The following is a 22,335-nucleotide window of genomic DNA, read 5'->3' on the forward strand; positions in this document are numbered from 1 at the left end:
GTGAAAGCGAGGACACGTTGATGTTAAAGCTTGACTTCAAAAGAGACTGATGTTCACCAAAATAATCCATATTTAAGAGACAGGAAGACACCCCACATTTTTCTATCTATTTTTTTAAAGTCTTTGCTCTTACTGTTGCCGTCCTACCCACATCTGACTTCAGAACTACCAAAGCCTGAACACTGCTGACTGTGTCTCAGTGTAAAAAATACCTTGGCAATTGCATGATGAGATAAATATCACTGCAGACTGCTATTTAAAAATGTGTTACTATGACTTAAGCAAGACGAAAAGAGAGAATTTTTAAATTTCTCATAACACGGTACACACAACCATTTCATCCTGAGCTTTTACATGCTACCCTTTGCTGACGTAAATACTGGAAATGGATGCTAGGTGGTCAACAGAGCACTGCTGAAGCACGGGCAGTCACACAAGAGTGACGTTTCCCACCTAATTGCACAAACACGCCAACAAACCGCGGCACCTCGGTGGTCTGGTTCCTCACTGATATTTCAGTTGTTCAGCTGCCGCAGCCACGGACGCAGCGGATTTTGAATTAAACACCACTGCTCGGTGATGCTGACACTCGCAGTCAAGCATGTCTTGATGAAATTAGAGATGCAGAAAATATTTTTTGACAGAGTGCACGAGCAAAACAGCCAGAAGTGCAGTGAGTTCGGTGTGAATGGCTCGTGCAGAGAGAGAGACTGGGGAGATGTTGAAAATTGGAATCTCTGATTTTGGCAGGAAGAGGCGAATTTTATTAGCAATCTATGCTGCAAACATAACTTTCCAACTATTAACAGTTTTTAGTTGCCAAAAGAAAAAACACCATTTGTAATTGCTTCTCAGCTCTTACATTTTGCAATGGAAAAAGAAAAAAAGGGGAAGGCAAGAAGAAACCTTACATCTCCATTATGTAAAATATCAGACCAGTGGAGAATACAGCAGCATTCCAGTTTAACAAAATCTTCACAAGTGTAAACACTATACAACCTTTTGCCCAAACCTGTAATTCTATGACAAATTAGCACACACATATTAAAAATATGCAGGAAAGTTTTGCAAAGCATCATAAACTATATAGGAATTGGTAAAATAAGATTGGTTATTCTTATTGTTGCTACCCCCTAGCATGCAGGGTCATAAAAAGTCTAAGGGCATTTTGTTTCCTTGAAGAAAAATTATTTTCCTTTGAGTTTAACAGAATGGAAATTTTAAATTATTGCAAGAGACAGCAGGATTAATTCCAACCTGTAAAGCTCCAACCCCCACCTGTTTCAGTGTATTTCTTCCTAGTCTAAGAAGGAAAATACAGATTTTCTGGCTCTGCAAGTACCACCGTGATCCCTCAGCAGAGAAAATTGCTATGAAACAATACTTTGATTGTCTTTGACTTAGAGGTTTGGATGGGCTAAATGAGACTTTTAAAGTAGCATGTCTGAACTTCATTGAAAAGATCCTCAGCTTTTTAGAAGGTCCTGAAAAGTTCACTAAGACACAGCTTGTGAAAATTAGTAGCTAGCTCCTTTCCAGAGAAAAGTTGGCAAGCTCAACTGGGAAATACCCTTTAGTCAGAGCAGAGAGAGTGGCCCTTGGGGAAGGGCCCAGATAGACTTGGTTCCCATGGGCAGCTACTTTGCCCAGCCAGAAACACACAGCTTACCACTAAAACCAAACCAGCCGCTCTCAACCACAACACTGTGTGGCTAAAAATTGCAAAGGTGTCTTTATCCAGTGCTCTGATCACACTGGCTGAGGTGCCCATACATGAGAGCTTTCCAATTGCATAGGAAAGCACTGACTAGCTGCTCTATGAGGTGAATGGGGATTTTTCCTACCCTACATTGCAGAACGTGGGCAGCATATGTACTAGCTTGCACAAGACAGGGTCTTGAAAATGAAATACAAATTCTCCTACGTGTCCTTACTGGGGCCATGGAAGCTGGAAGGAAGATAATGCAGAGCTGAGCAGTGCCTGGTGTGCAATGGTTTGGAACACACTCTGTTGACAAAGCTAAAGGAGCAACACTGTCAGGGCACAAGGGAGAAGAGATGTGCTCCACAAAGAGCTCGCTGGACTACAGCATGCCAGCTAAAGCACACTGCTGCTGATGGCCACACTTTCTCATTTGTCTCTGTGGCTTGGTGTGTGTGACAGTGCAGGCTCACCCTGAGACCTCTTGGGTCCCTGGGTGTTGCCTACAGCAGTGCTATATGTTCAGGTGACAGAGATGAGTGGGAAGCACCCCATCCTCACAGAAGCCTCTGTAGGACCCAGCCCAAGGGCAGAGCTGATGTTCCCGTGAGCAAGTCCAGCTCTGCTCCCATGTGCAATCTGGGTCCCCACAGTGAGACCAGAGGAGCAAGGGAACAATGAAACCCAATCTTCCCTTCGTCCCTCTGTGAGATGGCGGAGGGGCCTCTGCATGTGTGTGCTTGCAGCTTGAAGCCAGGCTCTGGGAAATGCAGCAACCATGACAGCCTGAGCACAGCGTGCCCTGCCAGGCGCCCGCTGGCTCTGCACCCACCCCTACTGCTAGCCCCCTCGCAGTGCAACAATTTACCCCTGAATAAATTAGCAATAATTGGAAATCCACTTCACTGGACCTTACGCAGCATGACTAATGTGACTCACTTTTTAGCTCTGTTCCTTTTGTGTGACTACCCAGCAAAGAGGGTGCCTTAGAAAAGAGAAGAACCAGTAAACTTTATGCTATGGAAAAAGAAATTAAAGTCTCTGAAGAGTGATATAAAGGTTTAATGGGTGCTTTGGATGCACAAGAAGCGAGTGTGCTAAGAGTGCTGTGGGGCACAATGCTCCTACTGATGGCTTTTTGGCTTTGTATTGTTGTCTTTACCTTTCAGATGGTGCATGTTAATTTTGGTGGCATGGGGACAAGGCTCAGAGAAGTACATCTCTGCAACAAAGGCAATACAAATCTGCAGAACACAAATAATTTTGAAGAAAAACTCCAGACTTCTGCTGTTTACTAGCAGGTTGCAAGGGCTGTGTGGGCTGAGAGCTATCTGAATCTCAGCCTTTGTCTTTGCCTAGATCTCCTATGAGAAGGTGGTTAAGCCATTTTAACTCTTCCTTTATGGAAAAAAAAAATATTAAAGGTTATTTACAATGGTTAACACAGAGAAATTACAGCATAAATATATTACATGCCAGAAAGGTAACTTTTAAGAAGCAAGAGTGCAAACACTGTTAATTCTGGAGTGTCACATACATCCATTTTCTCTCATAACCCTATTCAAGCTCATTGTATCGACCTAATTGCCAGGCTATGTTTTTTCAAGAAAAATAAAATGAGGAGCGTTCAGCACATAAATGCCTGTGTAAGCCCTGTAATATAGCACAGCTACAATATTCAAACAATTTGGCAAACTCTGTGCACTCGCAGTAACTTGCAACCTGGTATATGAAGTAAGCACTGTGAATTACAATACAGAATTTGCGACATAATCAGTGTGGGTTTATTAATGTTATATGCAAATGCCATGTTTAAATATTTATCTTTTGGTACCTGCCAACAGGTATTTTCCATTCTAGGGGGAGTACTTTTCTCTTGATTTATGCACATAATTCCTACTACATGAAGCCCAGATATGCATGCAGAAGGAGAGAGAAATGCATCCCTGTAGCTATAATTTTTTCTAAGACATTAGTGAGACAAGTGTTTCACAATTGCTGTGCAGGATCCTTAAGCAGAAATTGTGGTGCATGAAACAATCCCAATTTCCAAGGAAAAAATTATACCCTTTCATTCTCATAGCAGCATGTAACTAAGGTTTAGATGAGTGAACAGATGCATGCAAAAATCAGCCATGAGAATGGAAAACATTCATTTTCACAATCTGCTAAATCTGCTAGGTATGCATGAAACGAAGCCAAAGAGATCTCCAGCAGAACGCAATGTCACAGTCTTGGCACAATGGGGAACTTTCTCAGATGCTGCTTGTGCCAGCACTGGCACTTTTACTGTACAGCTGTGTTTGGAGAACACTGAAATACACTGGAATCTCAAAGAGTTAATGATATAACTGCTATTAAAATACATTCTCTCCACCTCCCACCTTTTCAGGAAATTACATTTGATTTTTTTTTCTTATTATTGCAGCTCCCGCTTTACATGAAGTAACAAGTTCAATAGTGAGATTTTTCACGTGTGTTTCCCTCTGCAACAATGCAAGTCCCTTATAAAACCCTTTCAATGAAAATTTGGTTTTGTCTTCACAACACATACATGACCCTGGCTTAGTGACCTCATGCAATGATGAAAAAAATCTCAAGTTTTGTATTTTTTTTATACTACTGTTATTCTCAGATAGAGAAGAAATGAGTATGTAACTAGAATCTGCATATTAGATTGAATTAAAGAGCACAGTCAAATCTTCTCTTAAATAGCAGGTTCACAGAAATAGGGCTTCTGACTTTTCAAGCACAAATTGAATGTCTGAGTCTGTTGAAATGTAGATCTTTTCAATTTAATGTCACAATTGGTGCCTGGCCTCCAAAAGCCTGACCCTCTAAAGCTCAGAGAGAGCAAATGCACCACCCTGTTTCATTTTAGCATGTTGCAAACAAGAGCCCTGGGCAAGAAACGATCCATGGAAAAGCAGGAAGGGAGGAGACTGTTTCTTTGAGCAGCAGGCTTCCTCTGGCAGCTCCTTGTGCCTCCTCTTGGTTCTGGAGCCTCAGGTCTTCCCATTCTTAAAGAAGGCACCTTCAGTGTCTTTTCCCCTAAATGCCATTGCTTGGAAGCACTTAGTTTTAGAAGCACCTTCAGGATGAAGACCTTTTCTGGAAGTGACAGGGAGAGGTTTTCTGCAGAGGTAGTGTTGTTTTCTGGTCTCCTGATAGGATTCTTTCTTTTTGGAAATCTGGCAGCTTCACACAGACGGGGAATTTAATAGCTTATCTTTTGGTATCTTGGACCAATTTTAATGACAAAAAGCATTAAAGGAACTTGTCACGTGGCTTCTGGAATCACATGGAGAGTCCAGGATGTCTCCACACTCCAAGGCTGCCGCTCAAGCACTGGCATTTACATTTCTTGGCAGAACCTGCATTTATGTACTCACTGGATTTCCAGAACAGGGTGAAAACCAGATGCCCTTCTTTGCACCACACAGCTTACTCCCTGGGATATCTACATGAAAGATACTGTGATGATGGGGTTTATTTTAAGGAGGTGGTTGATTGGTAGCCTACAGTGTTGCCCTTTTCATGCCACACTCTGGAAGGAAAAAAAAATCTATGAAAGGAGGTGTGCTTGCGCCAAGGCACTCTGTGAAGTCTACCTTCCCTCTGATCTATGACCTGGAATCAGTCCCCAGAGGCAGGGAGGTAGATGCTGCCAGGATGGCCCTTGGACTGCTTACAAAACTCTGCTGGAGTCCTGACATGAGGAGGAGGAAAATGAAAGGAGTAGTTTAGAAAAAAAATACTTTTGTTTAGGCCAGATCTGTGACCTGTAAAGCTGCCTCAAAAGGGATACACAGCCTCTATACTTCCTTCAGAGGCTCCATCAAAAGGAATGCCTGGAATCTGCAGCTCTGTGCAGTATAATGTTTCACTGCGTACTCCTTCCTCTTTGTTATGCTCCAGAAGTGTGCACTACAATTTTGTACCTTCTTCAATTACTTACTTCTCCTTTTGTAGGGTATCTCTCCTTCTTGCCATTTAAAAAATTTCCAGGGAAATTTCCACCAGAAGAATGGAAAAATCAATTGTCTAAGTCAGATACAACATTAGTATCCACTTCTCTGGCTTGTCCTGTAATTGACAGTAATGATTTTTAACAGTGCTTTGGGGAATGAGTATTCTGTATTTAGGAAATCCAAGCAAAGTCTGCAAGTTTTTCAATATTGTCATGAAAGGATGGTGCCTTTCCTACTGTGGTGAATGGGGCTCAAAGCCATGCTTTGGGATTCTATGTCATGGGTTACAGTGATGCTTTCACATAAATGAAAAACGTAATTCCCATTCTGTGACAGCCTGGTGCAGCCACTTGGGAAAAAACCACCACAACAACAACAACCAAAAAAACCCCAGAACTAGTTCACTGTGGTTACTGCAAAGCAAGCTCTTTACTGCACATGCTGTGAGGCTACCTTGGCAGGCCTACAGGTTGCTTCCATGAGACTGACAAATGCTGGGGAACCCATTTGCATGGTTCGATGGGTCCATAGGAGAGAAGATGGTGCGCAACCTCGGCGAGTGCTGAAAGCGCGAGGCACGGAAACGTGTAAAGTGCCAAAAGGGAACCGGCAGAACATTACACTTGTATGAAATGGGAGTAATCTCATTACCAGAGGTGATAACCATTGCACCCCTGATGGAAATGCATAATTACTGAAAACAGCTAATCAACTGCAAGAGCAGCAGGGTAGCCAGAAGCTCCTATCTAAACCATCTACTGTGCTTAACCCAGTTGAGCTGCTCCTCCTCCTCCACCACCTTCTACAAAAGGATCAGTAAAACCTGCTGCACATACAGACCCTCACATATGGGTCAGCCCAGCGGAGTGATACAGTGCTTTGAATTTTTACTTGCAAATAAAATATGTATCAGTGAAGTCTCTGACTTAATTCTACAAAATGCTCAAGCACACCACAGTTGCAGCTGTTCATTTCAAAGCTACATCTCTAGATGAACATAATTTGGAATAACAGTGTAACACTCTACTTCTGTTGAAGAAAAAGTTGACAGCAAGCTTCTTGCCTTTAATCTCTGACTTTGAGAAATCTTGCCTTTAATTTGCTAACAATATTTATGGCTATGGACAGTAAGAGTTGATAATTCTCAGACTAATGGTAAGGAAAGTTGACCTGTTAATGGGATCTGAGGAACACTTGCTCAGCCTCATTGATGGTGAAACTGGTACTAACCAGCTGCTGGATTCAGCAGCTGTAAGAACATTGTTTTTTAATTTTTCTGATAATCTCGGTCTCTAACCAGGCACTGCCAACAAAGGGAAGAATTGTTTATTGAACTGCAACAATATTGTGGTTGCAATCATGCAACTGGTGAGGGAAGAGTACAGAGAAAGGGAGAAAATAGCTCTTAGCAATTATAAGTAAAATATATAATTTTCCAGTTACAATTAGAAAAGCAGTAAAAACTGCACAAATTGTTTCAAGGTCTTTAAACAGGACAAGCTGCTCATGGAGCTGGCAGGCTAATGATGCAGAAACGAAAATTTCCCTGGTAGTATAGCAATGGTATCAGTTTCATGTCTGTTGAGGGCCTGATTTCTTGATTATGTCAGCAAACGAGGAATAGAACCATACAGGGACACATGCACTGTGATGCTTGAAAAAAAAAAGCCATAGACCAAAATGTACAAGCTGTCCCTGGAGCACAGATAAAAATCCAGGTCTGTCTTTTCTTAGGTTCGTGTCCTGATCACTAAGCTAGAAAGTCAGGTTCAGGCCTAGATTTGGTCTGTGGCCCAGTTAATATCTACTTATTTAAAGCAAGGTGGAGGATGTTTCTGCCACAGGGGTGCATACATACAGATGGAGCACCAGAGTTTTATTTAGCAAGCAGGGTGCTGCTGCCATCACTCCAGATAAGGACAAATAGGCCTGTACTGCTGGCTTCCTGGACAAGTCTTCTAACCACCAAGAAAATCATGCAATCACATGTCTATTTCAGGAAGGAAAAAGACCTCAGGAGATCACCTCATCCATCTGCCTCCTCAAAGCAGGGTTAACTACCACTCTGCACCAGGCTGATAAGGGCCTAACCCAGCCAGGGCTTGGATGCTCCCATGGAGCAAGGATAGACCAGTGCACTGAGCAACCTCTTTCAATATCTGACCACCTGCATGGCAAAGACTTTATTCCCTTTTTCTCCAGTCAGCACCTTCCTTCAGGCAGGCTGTGGCTGTTGATTCCAGCCAGTCTTTGGCCTTCCTTATTCTGTGCTTACATACCCAGGTAATATTTCTGCATTCCTCCTAGGCAGTCCATTCCTGCATCCATTTCCTGTATGCTTCATTTTTGTGTTTGAGTTAAATCAAGAGTTCCCTTTTCAGCAAGCTGGCCGTCTGCCATGCCTGCCTGTTCTTCCACCCTTCAGATGATTTTTTTTTTTTTTTTGCATTTTGTGCAGATTGTCACGGAAGTCTGACTAGCCCTTATGAGCTTCCTTGCCTTAAGGGAAAGCCTAATGTGGAATCATTCTGTCTACCAGCTGAAGTCTTGTGTCCTTGCCTTCATCACTGCCTTCAGGATCATAAACTCCAGCATCTGACAGCTCCTGCAGCCAAAACTGCTATTGACTGACAGTTTATTTTCATTCAGGATTCCAGCAAAGCATCTCCTCTAGTTAGTTGCTCGGCATTTGCACCAAAAATTTGTCTTTCTTGCATTCCAGAAATCTGGGTTTCTTGCGATCCATCACATGCTCCTGTCAGTAGATTCTAGCATAGTTAAAGTTCTCCATGAGAGTCAGAAGAATTTGAGATACTTCCTTCAATTGTTAAAAGAAATATTTGTCCACAGTCTCTCCTTCATCAGTCACCATCAAGGCATTCCTGTATTCTGGCTTCTCCTCTGACCCTGATCCATCAGCTTTCAGTAAGCCTTTTACCCATGCCACCATGGACATGACCATTATGTCCATGGTGGCATATTTCCTCCGTCCTAGCCTAGCCATTTTAAAATAAAAACCCCATGGCTTATGTGCTTTGCATGTGTCTCTTGTCAGAGTCTGCTAGGCAAATTTTGATTGCTCAAGGGCCTCAGACAGAATATATATGTCTGATAACCTTGGCATCAAAGAGACAAGCCACCAGGAGAAGACAGAAACTCTGCTGAGTAGGCACAAAAGCAGACTTTCAAGCACTTAAGAGCACATTCAGGGATCACCAGTGTGTCTAGGAATAGCACTCTTGAACGCAGCTGTCTAAATTTAACATGTTCCAGTGCTAAGGATGCTTCAAAATATCTGAAATTGAGAAGCTGCATGATGAAGTAAGAACAAAGTCTATTGTTCATGATATCTATTAATTCTACCTTGGTAAAGAAGACCGTTCAAAACAAGCTGATGTCATGATTTCATGATAATTACTAAGCACTGGTGAAGCTGCTCCTGAAATACAACCTCCAGCTTTAGCCACTTACTTCGAGAGAGGTGTTGAGAGACTGTGGAGGGCAGTCAAGATGTGAGAAAGCTTTTGACACTGCTGCATAAAGCAACTTCAAAGAAAATGTGCTAATGCGACAAATGATCCCAAATGGAAGTTCTACTTTCCCCTGCCAGATACATTCATCAGTAAAACAAAAAAAGACACAATTCTATAAATGCTCTGCTTCACTCAAGGAATTTGGGTTGATAGCCATAGCAGATTTACTACACATTCTAAGTTTACTACACTTATGGAGTTCAGGGTGTAAGAAAGCCACTTGTCTGGCTGACAAGGTAGGAACTTCCTGTGTGTATCTTGCCCATTTAAAAGGTAGCACAAGCTCTCTTCTCTTGAAGAGTGAGAGTAAAAAAAGGGCCTATAGGCAGCCCAATGTGAAGCCCCAGGCAAGACTTCACTGAGCTGAGAAGCTGCTGCTTTGTTCCACTGTTCCTCAGCAGCACCTTATTTGCTTCCCTAGCATTTCCTCACACCCTCTTTTCCTGAGGGTGTGAGGAACCAACTTCCTGCCAACTCTTGGACCACACTGGCAAAGAGCCTCTTTACCTCCAGCTACAGTGGACACAACCAGCTCATAGATGTTGCCTCTGCCATTATCTGGACTTCTTGACACTACCTGTTAAATATACACAAAATACATTATTATTATTATTATTGTTATTGTTATTGTTATTGTTATTGTTATTGTTATTGTTATTGTTATTGTTATTGTTATTGTTATTATTTTGACCTTCATCTGCTTTCCAAGACTATATGGCTTTGACAGGTGAGACTTGTAGCTCTGTTCACCACCAGTAGCACAATGAAATTCCAGGGATTACATTAAAAAAAAAATAAAAGAAAAGGGGGGGAGGTCTCTGAGAGCTCTTGCTTATGGCAAAGAGCTGCTGCTCTTCCTGCAGGAAACATCACCCCCATGAAGGCATGAACCATGCAATGTTTTGCTATGTAGCACCACACCTCAATGAAGAGGTGGATGTAGGAAGAGGTGATGTCTGATGACCAGGAATGGGAATTGATGTCAGAGGCCAGAAGCTAGTTGCTCTTTCTGCTAGTTTCTGTCAATTCACATCAAGCACTACTCAGAGGTTGCTCAGTGTACGGATCACCTCTAGCTACAAAATAAAGCATATGTGTGCAGGGCTGCTTGTAACAGCCTCAAGCACTGAAAACCACAACCCACCTTCACATTTCTGGGCATTTCTTTTTCTTCTCAGCACTTCCACAGTACTTCATGGATGATAAGCAAATTTGACAACATGAAGCCAGATTCTGAGGTCAGGTGCCCTGGCTGGCAACGTTCAGGTGATGCTGCTGTTGTTTTCCACATGTAGGCCTTGAACAAGCTTCTACAAAGCATCTACTCCAGAAAAACACATACTCAGATACAAGAGTGCTGGGTGGCAGAGCCAGGCATCCTTCATCCCTTCCTCCCCATTCAATGACTTCTTTCACAGTCAGGCAGCACCCAGTCACAGCAGGCATAGGATCATCTGGAGGAAAGGTCTTCTCTCACTAAGCCAATTGCCTGCTTGCATCTCCATCTCTGTCTTCCAGAGTCTGAAGGCAGATGATGAGTATCCAGTCAGGTGATGTGGCTGCAACTCCCTGGTCATATAACAGTCTCATTCCACATAATCTTTCTTTATTTCTCATTTGACAGCTGCTTCCATATGAAAAATGAACAGCTAAGCCTATTGACCCAAGCTGAGGCGATAGATGAACATTTTAAAAACAACCTGTCTTATAGGCCGGGTCTGTATACCTTCCAACTCTGACAGCAAACCTGGAAACAAAATGCCATAGCATTGCTCATTATTTAAGGAGGAAGGAAAGATAGATCCTTTATCATGTGCTTCATGATAAAGGGGAGACATCAGGTTCACGTCCTTCCTGATGTGGGAAATCACAGGCACATGTTCTCCCACTTCTCTGAACGTTCTCAGCACCTCAGAGGGCTGTGGCAGTGGCTAAAAAATCCCTGTCTGCTTTAAAGCACCAAGCTTACAGTCTGTTGCACATGGAATAGAAGAACACATTTGGAGCACGGATTTTTGAAAAAGAGCCCCAATAGTGGGCAAACAACTACCTCTTATTCCTATTAGGGTTCATTGTCATTGGTGCAAAATGCACACAACGAGGTATAAATGTTGGTCCTGTTAATGCCAAATGATTTATGTTTTCCCTCTGAAATAATGGCTCCAAGGTTCTTCCTCATGGCACTCCCTTCAGAGGAGGACAGATAGTTTGGCCGCTTAGATATTTCACACTCATTTGCAATTATTGAAATTCTCTATTTTATAAGAAAGAAGAAATTTATGAGACAAGATGGAAGCCAAAAGAAGTTACCATAAAATCGTAAATAAAACATAAAATGTACTGGGTCAACAACACTGAATATGATGTTGCAAAATCTAGAAGAAATTGTCATGTTTTTGTGATTGGAAGGTTTATTAAGTGGATTCTTCTTAGCCCTCCACACAGAAGATTACTAATTTCATTATTTCAGTGCTGTAACTGTGATTAAGTAAAACCTTGGATTTTAACCACAGAACCTTTAAAATAATTTACAGGAGATGCATAATTCACAATTTTAAATAATAAAAATTTTGTTCTGCAATTATAATGTGGACAAAGATTTTTTAATTTAAATATGACACGGTACATACCCTTATAGCTATTCAGGCTACGTATTGCAGGACAAGCAAGTTCATTGTCCCACTCATCCCCTGTTCCACTGCCTACAGCAACTGTCCCAGAACTGTTCTTCAAAGAGTGTAAGGAGAACTTCATCAGGGTCTCTGTGGAACAGCTTGATGGGCCTTTCAGCAAAGGAATCAGTGTTCCTTCTGCACTGCTGTCAGTGTTCCTACAGCTGGAATGCAGAGGCAGCCTCCCAGGACAGGAGAAGGCCTCTGTGGCTGTCCCATGCTCATTTGGATAACTGAGAATTAGCCATAAGGCACGTACAAATCAATGTGTGGGTTATATTTGAATTATCAATTGTGGTATCTCTTCCTACTCAGTGTATTTCTTTTGTATTTGAGGCAGAACATGACCACTCCCAGATTTCCCCTCATGCATATTTCACTCCATTTTTCCCTCCTGCACTATTTGTGCCATTTATCTTGTCCTATATTCACTTTCCTTTTTCCCTACTTTTGGGAAAAGCATCTAATATCCCTGTAGCATTAGTTTTTCTTTGTTAATGTCAAAAAATGTTAATCCGTGAAGACTTGCTTCCTAGATAATGTTAATTCAGCTGCCAGTTTTATAATAGGATTATGCTTTCCAGGATTTAAAAATCCCACTTGTTAGCTACAAAACAGACTTCTACTAACAGCTATAAAATCTAATTTAATCCCTATTGGCATTAACTAAATAGCTGAGGTATAATTTCTGTCTAGCTGCACTTAACACCCTGCAATTGCCATAAATATATAAAATTCCCTTTGAAGTTATAAAAGAAACTGTTTGGTAGGATAAACAGGGTCTCGTGAGTCCAATCATATGTTATCTCCAAGGCATAACAAATGTTGTTTACATATTGTAAGGATTTTGTGGACAGCATATTTAAATAAATTCATCCATGTTTACATGTATTAATTTGCCCTTTTTCTCAAGAAAATGCATACTAAATTATGATCTATAAATATTCTATTTAAAAATAATTGGTTAATGAGTGGAAGATTTGGTCTGTGCGGAATCAAAGCTTAAAATGTAACCAAATAACCTGACTAAACTGGAAGAAAATACCAATTTGTTACGTATATCCCCTTTTAATGCACAATTGTATTGTGAAACCTTAGAAGATAGAGTTATCTTAACTCTGGCATAGGAGCAGCTATTTTGAGGCAATCTAGCAAGAGGCTGTAACAAATAAGGAGGAAAGAATGAGCAAGTCATGGTTTATAATCATCCTAAAATGAACAGCCAGGATCTTTATAACCATTTGCTCCCAAATGAGGAACAACACAAGGATTTATGGTCTTCTGGAGCTCAGTGATCAAAATAAAGAAGAGTATTTATAATCATTTTCTCCCAGTCTTGAAATAACTGGTAAGTACATTGTTCTGGAGAGGGTAGCCCTACTGCACTGCAGTGAAAGAAGGATTGCAAAAGAGCCATTACACCAAGCCACAGTAGGCAGCCCTATGTTATGCAGGAGTTAAAGCAGTAATCTCAGATCAACCAAGCTGCCCTAAAGATAGAAATTGTTAGTCAGACTCAGAAAACACTAGAATTTCATTTATGCTTTCAAAAAGATGCAAAATGCTGATCAACTCCACAGTCAGCTTATCAATTTCCTTATTGATAGACAAAAAGGCAGTTCACTTTGTGATATTACAGCCAAAAAGAAAGAGGAGCAACCTCAGCAAAGCAGCTGACACTAACATCCACATCTGTAGCAGGCTGGATTTGCAGACATGTGCACTTGTTTTTGGAGAATAATACACTATGCTTTGTACAGCGCATTCAAATATGCTAACAACTGCTCATGCTCCATACAGCTATAAAAACCACTGTCAAAACAGCAACTTTTCAAATGCAGCTGGATGTTTTGACTTACCCATAATAATAATTTTAAAAACTGGCAGTTTTTTAACTTCTTTGTAAAAGAATTTCTTGCTTGGACCCCAAATTCTGGGCATGGCAATATGTAACCTAAGGAAGCGTTAAAAGCTTTCATGTCCTTAGAGCCTACTGCATACTGTGGAGCCGTCAGAGCTGTGCAGGTTTAGGTGGGAATTTAAAAATGCATATAGTTCCTAATGCTCCATCCCCATTTGTTGTGGCTTTTATGACAGGGGCTAGAAAAATTGCAATATTTGCATATTGTGCACTATTCTGTATGTGTGGGCACATTAGATTTGTGGCTCTGGATGCCCTCCACTGTCAGTGAGCCAGAGATTTTGGGTATCAGCTTGTTCCATGAAAGTGTATCCTTTTGGTATATAAAGCACAGCTTTACAATCTTTCACAATTTGGAGAAGAAAGTAATTCACAGAATATGTAAAAACCAGGGCTTTAGGAAATCATAATCCATGTGTTTTGTCTTCTGTTGAACAGAGATAAATTGCTCCACTTTAAGTTAAAGGGATGCCATGGCATGGGGTTCGATTCACAGTGGAAATAAAGGCCTGGTTTTAGATGGTTCTATGCTTATTTCACAACCAGCACAGTTCACATGACTTCAATTCAATATATGCTGGTGTATAGGAGGAAGAGGATAAAACTCCCTAAAGGCTTAAGTCTGAGTTACTAATTTTGACACAAATGTCCTTAATTCATGAAATGTGAAATGTTATCTGAATAAGGACAGCAGAATCCATAGCACTGTCAGTACTGTGGACTCCTGCTCATACAGTGGAAGGAAATGAGGCTTTTGCACAGGTACTGGTGGTTTAGCTCCCACCACTGAGTGCTAGGATCCTTTTATCAGGTCTCCAGAAGAACAGTAGATGAACCCAAAGACACAGACATTAAACTTCATGATTTTTTGGGTATCTTGGCAGCTGACACCTGCTGAGATTCCCAAGCCTAGCCATGACAACAACACCTTCACCTCCATCTGCAACTTCCATATTTGGTTGTGCTGTTTCTCCACCTGACCCAGCATCTCACCACATTTCCTTGTTTTGCTACCTAATAACGCTATTAAACCCCAGGTGAAGAGGTATTGTTTAAACAGCTTGATAAAATAAACCACAGATTTCCTCATAATCTTCTGAGTATCTCTGAGGTTCTTCCCACTCTTCAGTGGGATAGGTCCAGCTTTGATGGCGCCAACGCAATGGGAAAAATACCATGCATTTCCACCTTTCCTTCCCTACCTATCTTGCCCAAATCAGACCACAGGGCCACGTGTGACCATAGAGATACCTTGTAGACAAGTTTACCAAAGAGGGCAAGGGGCTGTATTCTCTGTGTGTCCTACCACTTTCTGGTCCATGTCCCTGTTAATGAGAGTCTCTGGGTTTCCTCACACTTCACTCGCCACTCTGTTTTTGAAGTGTGGGCCTTGCAATGAGGAAGAATAAGCAGGGTGGACTACTGGCTATGAGCACAATGGAATCTGAAGTTCACGACTAGGTTTCAAGATTAATTGCAATAGAAACTTGGATAAACAAACACTTTTCAATGCCTGCTAATTGCCAACAAAAAAAAAGCAAAGAAGCAAACAGTGTTAAATGCTGAGTAGCCCTGTGAGTAAGACAGGGGCAGTACCTTTATAACTTCCTCACCCCACTGGAGCCCTCACAACACAACACAACACAACACAACACAACACAACACAACACAACACAACACAGAACATGGCTTTGCATACAAAAGAAGTGCTAAAATTTGATCCCACCGATTGTTTCTCAGCTACCCGTGTAAACTGAATTTCTTAGAATTAGCATGGTTTTCTGTTGCATACTTGAAACATAACAGCTTCAAACTAAATGATAGGTGCTCAATGGCTGTGTAGCCAGGTCCTTCCTGCTACGAGAACAGATGAAATATTGAAACTTGGTCCAGAAATGTATAGCAATCCATTCTAATCCTGCAGTCAGCCTTTAGTACCCAGGTGTGCTGATGTGCCTGCAGACAGTCGACTACAGACAAAAGTGAAGGATTGTGACTTACAAGTCCATACAAATATAAAATGTATATTTTAAAATATTTTACCAGGTCTATTAATGTATTCCTGCCGGAAAACCCCGTTAATACTGAGCCAAGACATTTTCCCTAATTTTCTAGACACCATTCTGTCAGCAGTAATAGTTACATCAGTACATGTCCAAGTCAAACTTAATTGGATACATCTGAATCAGTGGAAAAGAAATAACTGGCAATTCAAAGGCTCTGCTCGAAGAGAAACAGGCATTACTGAGCTCATTAAGAAGAAAATTGCTGAATATTGCGATCTCCTTATGAATCCTCAAATCTTTATGTAAGGAAGATGATTGGCTTGTAGAGTAAAACAATAGGAACAAAAACTTTTATTGTCACAGTCAGTACTCAGGAGTGGCAGTTCTTCCAGGACCATGGTGGGATTAATGAGGAAATGAAAACACTTTACAACTTTCATAAAAATGTATATTCATCAGAACTCTTCAAGGATCAAAAAGGCCTTGCAGAGTTTCACCGTACAGTCAAGCTCCCCTACAATAAACCAGAGAGACTTTTGGACTCCCCAATTCCTACAGAAGAAATTTCCCATGCTACTCAGACTTTTAATAATGGCAAGCCAGTGGGGAAAGCAGCATTCCCATTTTAATTTTGTGCATCTTTTGAAAAGAAGTCACCCTACTATGCGCCTGTGTACATTTAATCATTCTCTACACACTTTATCAGCAAGCCTTCTCCCTGTAGGAGGAATACAATTAGGTACAGTACTAATTTATTATAAATAAAGCAAAGACCTGGTAAAATAACCTAGTTATCAATGTTTCATGCAACTGTGCCTATGAAGTACTAGCTAACAGTCTCACTATGAGCCTAGAGAAATACCTGCAGCATTGATAAATCCTAACCAACATGGCTTTATTAAAAAAAAAAGAAAAAAAAAGAAAAAAAAAAGAGATTATCATCATATAATACAGGAAAACTGTTGGGTTTAATTGAAGTAACTAGAGATTTATGGAAACCAACAGGAGCTTTCGTCCACTAATACTATAAAATCCTTCAATAACATCCATAAGGAAATTCATCTCAACAAAGAAAGCCTCACTTTTTTTTGTATACCACACTGACCCATTTCAAGTATTTATCTCCACCCCCGAATTTAGTTGAAGTGTTGTTTTATATGCAAGAGCCTCTTGTCATCAATGATAAGGACTAAAAAGGTCAGGAGGTCTCAGATTAAGGGGAAAATGGTAGGCAAGGATGCCCTCTCTCTGGCGTGCTGTTTGTTCTGACCCCAGGATGAGATCACTAGAGAGATGGAGGAGGCATTCTCACAGGGAGAAATCTCCATAAAATCAGCATGTTTGTGGATGATCTGCTCTTAACTGTAATGAACTAAGAGTCATCTCTTACATATGTGTTATTCATAATGGAACACTTTGAAAGGTGGCCAGGCTTTAATCCTATTTTTTTAAAACAGACAATTCAAAATAATTAAATGATTTTTCCTTCTTCCATGACACAGCACAATTAATTTTTAAGTGGCTCCATGATGTTAGGTAGGAACATATTTATGCTATGATTCTGAGAAGACATGCTTCAGATTAGTAAGATAGGTCCTTCCATTTACCTCCTCCTAACACAACGAAATTTCCCCTCAGTGCTGAGGAAACTGGGAAGAACAGGAGAAGCTCAGGAGCCACCACTTCCCTCTCAAGGAAGGCACATGGAGAAAGGACAGAGCTGAGGTTTCCTCTTCCCCAGCTTCTCTTGCTTAAGTGCTGGAGGAGAAAGCAAGGTTTTTCTAAGAGACAAAGCAACATAATGATGATTCACATTAAATAAAGCTTAGGAGATCAAAATCTAATCAGTCTGACATAATTTTACAGTGAAGCCCTGAATATCAATAATTTTCTATTGGATGAATGAGCTCTATATAGTTCCTGAGGATCAACAATAAAATTTCCTGTTTTCAAGTAATTTATGTTAGAGGAGTGCACAGACGTTTCTCAGCCATATGTACACTCCAAGGGATTGCTTTTACACCTCTGATACAAAAAAAACATGAGCAGAGGGAACGTGGGGCTTTGTTTTGATTCTTAATTATAACACTGGCGTTCCCCCTGGAAAGAAAAGGCCAAATCCTATCACATTAAAAATTTGCCTGTGAGAATTTTCAAAGGTCATCTTTGGCAGGAGGGACTGTGCCCTGCCTGGCCTGATGGCACACTGAAGGGATCTGCAGAGTGCACCCAGGTTTTCAAAACCACCCTGCCAACCACAAACAAGATAAAACCACAAATAGCATTGGTTTGGAGACATTTAAACTCTCCAAAACTCTTGCCAAGGACTCAGAAAGATATATAAAGGCTATAGTAGCAACCCCAGCTGTTTTCTTGCTAGGCTAACCTGGCAGCTAACTCCCCCTGAATGCTATAAAGAACAGCACCACCAAGACAGGATCCTGCTGGAAAAAAATGCATTTCTAGAAAACTCTTATAAAGGTGGTAACTTTACATAACCCATGGGAACTAACTACAAAATCTCAGCTCACTGTGTCCTTGGAAAATGAATGCACTGACATGGAAATTTTCCTTCCTCCAACAGGAAGAGAGAAGTTTCCACCTGACAATAGATCCACCTGACCTACCAGCACAGTGAGTGATGCAGCTCCACAGAGAAAAGCTACAGCAGGGACTGCTGGCTTGGCTGAGAGCCCTTGAGACAGCTCAGCTCCTACACAGAGATCTTTCATAAGGTGCAATTCAGCTTGCTGGCTTATATGAATCATACAAGCATATCAATGCAGCCATTTTTAAAACCTTTTTATTTTTTACAATCAAAATGAAAGCATATTCAGACCTTTTCCTGTGAAGAGCTGAAATAGATACAACCTATTTTTGTCTCTAAGAGCATGATGCATTTGTGACATATCAACACTGCAATCTGTATTATTTCTAATTTTATAAGTTTAGAATTTTTATTTGAACTGTTCACTTTAAAATATCACCAAGCCCATAATTCTGAGTAATTTCTTTAAAATGTACATGTACATCAGTGGCAAAGATGTCCTATCTTTTTCTGTGAATAGTACCTCAGAGAAGGTAACTTCCCTTTACTAATATTCAATTGTTCCCACAACCAAAACTTAAATTACTTTTGTAGAAATACCCAAAGTCTTACAGAGTCAGAAACCTTGAGAGGCAGCTGACAGTCTACATCATATGGCACTATGCATCTGAACCTGTAAAAACGGCATGTGGATCCCCAGCCAGGATTAGAGAACAGCATGACTTGTAGGGTATGTTCAGCAAGACTTTCTTTTGTAAAAGAAATTTTCAGCAACACCAGCATATCTCCTTATCAGCTTTCCTATTCCGAATTTTTGAAGCCCTCCTACCACTCTGCCTGGTCCCAAAGGTGTTGCAAAAGCCCCTGTGCTACTCATACCAGGTCTAACCCTACTTTGAGGGTTAGTACTCAGCATACTATAACTACTTCCTTATTAGCCATTTCTTCCCACTGGTTCTTCTCAGAAAATTCACTGAAATATTTTCTCCTCATGAATGCTGTGAGGTTTTTACTTTTTTTTTTTTTATTTAGTCAAAATATCAGATATTCAAAAGAAGGGGAAAGAGATGACACCTGAAGTTGTGGTCAATGCTGTAGTTCTTGAAGGTAAGAAATGAAGGCACTGAAATGGTAAGGAGATTAGGGTATGGGTATGGGTTCCCCCCTTTTGGTACTCTCTGTCAGCCATTAGAAAACATAATTGTAAGGGTAAGACACAGGGAAGGAAATCTTTCAAAACTTCACAGAGAGAAAATACTGCATAGAAAATAGTTAAATATTTTTATTTTACGGCCCCAGCTTCAAAAGCTGCTACTGCAACCAAATGTAGTTTTGCAAATGTTACCAGTTTCAGTAATAGGAAGCTCATCTTCCTCGTTTCCTTCTGAATGATCAAGCAAATAGAGCTGCTGACATGCCAGATTATTGATCTGTCAAATTTTAACTTAATCCTAATGTAAACCACACAGCATCTTGTTAAAATAGACCCCTTAGATGTGGTTTAAGCTTGCTGCTTGGACTTCATGCAAATAAAGATCTGTAGACAGGCTAGTTTAGCCCAAGGGACTGTGAACCTTTAGTCAGGTCCTGGTTTTCCCCAAATTCAACATTTCTGCAGCAGTTTGAAGGAAGTCCATAAGTAGCATTTAAAGTAATATAAGATACAGCAATAAATAGTCGAATTCATTAGTAGCATTTAAGAAGAATGAATAAAGGACAGACTCAGCACTGCTGTGTTTCCTAGGGTTTTTTTTCCCCTCAGTTTGAAATGACCCATTTGCAATGGGCCACTGAACACTGTATTTCAATGCATGTTCTTGACATATCTTTCACACAAAGTCTCCAAACACCTCATAAACATTAATAAATTAAGCTTCAAGAGCAATAATAATTTCAGCTTCACATTCATAGAACCTATGTCTCAAACTCTTCCCGTCTATCCGTGGCAGATCTAAAAATGAAATTCAAACTTCTAATCGCTTTGAATTAGGCTTCTCTACTAAATCATGCAATCACAGAGTCTAATTCAGGTTAGAAGAGATCTCAGGAGACCACCTCAAAGCAGCACTAACTACTGCTTGACACCAGGCCAATCACAGTTTCATCCAGCCAAGGCTTGAATACCCTTAGGGGGGAAGGATACACCACCAATGGACAATCTCTTCAGTCTCTGACCACCTGCATGGGCAAGACATTTTTCCCTTGTCTTGTTTTTTTCCTTTGTCTTCCCCATGTTTTCCCCATTTCTCCAGTCAGCATCTCCCCTCATGCAACCTGTGCCCAGTTTTTTAACTTTTTCCATTTCTGAGCTCCTCTGAGAAGAGTCTGGCTCTGCACCCATTCAGCTCCCCTCAGGAAGCAAAGTGTCCATCAAGACCCAACTCAGCCATCTCTTCTCCAGGATGAAGAAACTCAGCCCCTCAGCCTCTCCTCCTGTGCCATGATCAGCCCGATGGCCCTTCATGGGCTCCTTCCCACTGCTCAGCCTCTCTCTTGTCCTGGGATCCACAGCTTGGCACAGGGACTCCACAAAGACACTGTCAAAAACAAGTGGAGGGGAAGGACCAGCCCCTTCCCTGGACCTGCTGGGTGCAGCTGTGCCAGCAGGGCCCTGGGGGATGCTTCGTGCTGAAGGACACACCAGTGACCCTGTGCAGCTTGTTGTACAACTGCACCCAGGGCCTTTTGGGCAGAAGTGCCTTTCTCCAGGCTTCAGGAACATCCCCCAGCCTTGACCTTTCAGTGATGACAGACAGCAGCTTCCTGATGACACACGACAGCTCCCTGAGAGGCTCCAGAGTGTCCTGTCTGCTCCCACAAACCAGCTTATTTAAATAGACCCTAACTCTATCCTCCCCTACTGTGGCTGCTCCCTCCCTCCCCAGAGTTTTGCTTCTAGGTCTGAGACTGGGCAGACTCTGACAGTAAAGCCTGCAGTTTTATGGAGCAGTGCATCTATTTGACTGGTTTTTATTCTCATTTTTCCTGCTGATACATTTATAGCAGCCATTTTTGCTGTTCTGCTCATCCCTCACCAGTTTTGATTCCAGACAAGCTCTGAACTTCCTCATTCTGCTCCTAACGAGCCTGGACCACACTTTCTGTTACTTCTTGGTAGCTCGTCTCCACTTTTACCTCTTGTCTGCTTTCTTTTTGCATTTAAGCTGAGGCAGTGGCTCATCTGTCGTGTCAAGTTTCCATTACCAATTTTCCCCTTAATTTCCTTGAAATCTTATACCCAGTGGCACAACTTCACTTTAACAGAGCTAGAATTTTACCACCCTTGAGAAATTGCTACTGTCAACTTTGTCATCTTGATCATAAAATTTTGTTTTTCTGTCATCGTTTATTACAAATAAATGCTTATGCTATAAATTATTTGATATAATTAAGCTGCACCTAAAAATACTTCAGTTTGATACACAACTACATCTTGTATCATCTTACAGCAGCAGCCTCTGAAATGTGATGAAACAATACTAATTCACTGTGACAGGAGATATAATCCTAGTCTTTCAACACAGAATTTTAGCAACTGAAAAATGTTTTCCAATCATCTTCAGCAGCACACAGGAACATCCAGGACTGCTACTTTCACTTTTCAGAATAAACATAGGTACATGCAAACTCTGTAAATTTTTTCTTTTCCAACATACCTGTAAAGAGCTGAAGGTTAAAGAGCACTATCCAAGAGAGTCCTTCTGGAAAGCATTAACTCACAAGAAAAAGAAAATCATAAAATTTTGTCCGCATTTTTGAGAGGACATGGGAAAATTTTCAAGCCTGTTTTCCTAACTTTCTGGGCAAGTTATTTATGTACCTATAAATAGATATTATATACCTCAAACCCTAAACAGTGCTTGCTGTAGTCTGAAGCACAGAGACACAGTTAGGAAAACCAACAAATATGAAAATAATGTGACAGCAAACTTACATTCCTGTTGAGAAATAGCCTTCATTAGGAAACATTTGCACCAATTTC

General features: G+C 41.0%; 1 protein-coding gene across 1 annotated transcript in view; it reads right to left on the minus strand.

The window, feature by feature from the left end:
- The window catches only part of CLYBL (citramalyl-CoA lyase), an 87,251-nt gene that overhangs the window by 55,593 nt on the left and 9,323 nt on the right, over positions 1 to 22,335 (minus strand).

Source organism: Passer montanus, unplaced genomic scaffold (assembly GCF_014805655.1).
Source record: "Passer montanus isolate IOZ18808 unplaced genomic scaffold, ASM1480565v1 scaffold72, whole genome shotgun sequence".
Lineage (NCBI taxonomy): Eukaryota > Metazoa > Chordata > Aves > Passeriformes > Passeridae > Passer > Passer montanus.